The sequence below is a fragment of the Gavialis gangeticus genome, unplaced genomic scaffold, assembly GCF_001723915.1.
Source record: "Gavialis gangeticus isolate Ggan-Ray unplaced genomic scaffold, GavGan_comp1, whole genome shotgun sequence".
Lineage (NCBI taxonomy): Eukaryota > Metazoa > Chordata > Crocodylia > Gavialidae > Gavialis > Gavialis gangeticus.
In genome coordinates this window covers 35,281,631-35,282,989 of record NW_017729004.1, presented here as the reverse complement: position 1 = coordinate 35,282,989, position 1,359 = coordinate 35,281,631, and positions in this window count along the sequence as shown.

Here is a 1,359-nt window from a genome sequence, read left to right as displayed (position 1 = left end):
GAGAATAAGAGGGTGCTGGATCTCCTAACTGGCACGGCAGGGGGGCCTAGCAGGATTACGGCCGCTCATAGGCCCCACCCCGTGACAACTGGTGCATTGGCCGGGAAGTCGGCCATGCGCGGGTTGGTTAGAAACCCACGTCCCCTACAAGGGGAGCCAACGAACCCAGGGTTGGGCAAAGAGTGATGTTGTGGAAAGAGAATTTTTCTTTATCATGGATTGCCAGGGAGAAAGGAGGGCAGGGGCCCATCACTCGGAAGCCCTTAGCATGACGGAGGCCTGGAGCCAAAGAGAAGAGGTTAGGGTTGTCCTGGCTGAGGGAGAGTTCAAGGGGGACCAGGAAAAGTTTCTCTGGCAATTGAGATTGGAGGAATTGATGGAAAATGTAGCCCAGCTAGAACAGGACTTAACCGTGGAGAAAGCCCGGAGAGAAGCGGCTGAGGCTAAGGCCACGATATTAGAACGGCTGGGAAAGAAAGATAAGGGAATGAAGGAAATTAGGCGACTAATGGCAGAGGAGACAGAAAGAACCAAAGAGCTAGAACGGCTGTTTACTCAGGAGGCCCAGAAGGGTCAAATTAGGGAAGAAAGGCTACAGAGGATGCAGGCGGAGATGGATAACTGGATGGCACAGTTGCAGGGGGACTGTAATGCTGCCAGGGGAGCTACAACAAAGGTTAGAGGTAGCACAGGGTTTAATAGAAGCCCTCCAGAAAGAAATCCTTAGCCAGGGAGATCAGATAGAGGAACTACGAGAGGACAGAGAGAAGTGGCAAGAAGGATGTCTGGAAGCTGAGCGGGAGGTTATACAGCTGCATATTAACCGGGCTCAAGTAGAAAATGATAACAAAATAATAGTACAAGAGGTGGAGAAGGTAAAAGGCTATATGAACAACTATGAGGCACTACAAAAGCAATGTCAAGCCCTCGAGAGAGAGAGGGGAGACCAGAGCAAAGAGAACACTGAGCTGAGATCTCAGGTCCAGAGCTTAGAGACCGAGAAAGATCAGCTCATGGAGCAAGTTCGGTCATTTGAAACCCTCCTAAGGGAGAGACAGGCCAAAGAGGCAAGCCTCCTTGCAGAACAGGAACAGTTGCAGAGGGAATTGCAAGCCCTGAAGGAAGAGCTGCAGAAGCTAGAGAAAGATAGGCAGAAGCTCCTAGAGGTAAATAGACAAGTGGCGTTGAAACTCTGTCAGTTTCAAGAAGTGAGGAGAGGCAGAGAGGGAAACAGGAGAGATCAAGAATCGCAAACTAGGCTGATCACGGACAGCCTAGGGAGCGAGTTGGAGGCTTTCGAAGTAGAGTGCGTGGGAACCACAGGATTGGAACTCCAGGAAAGGGGGTTGCTTATAGAAG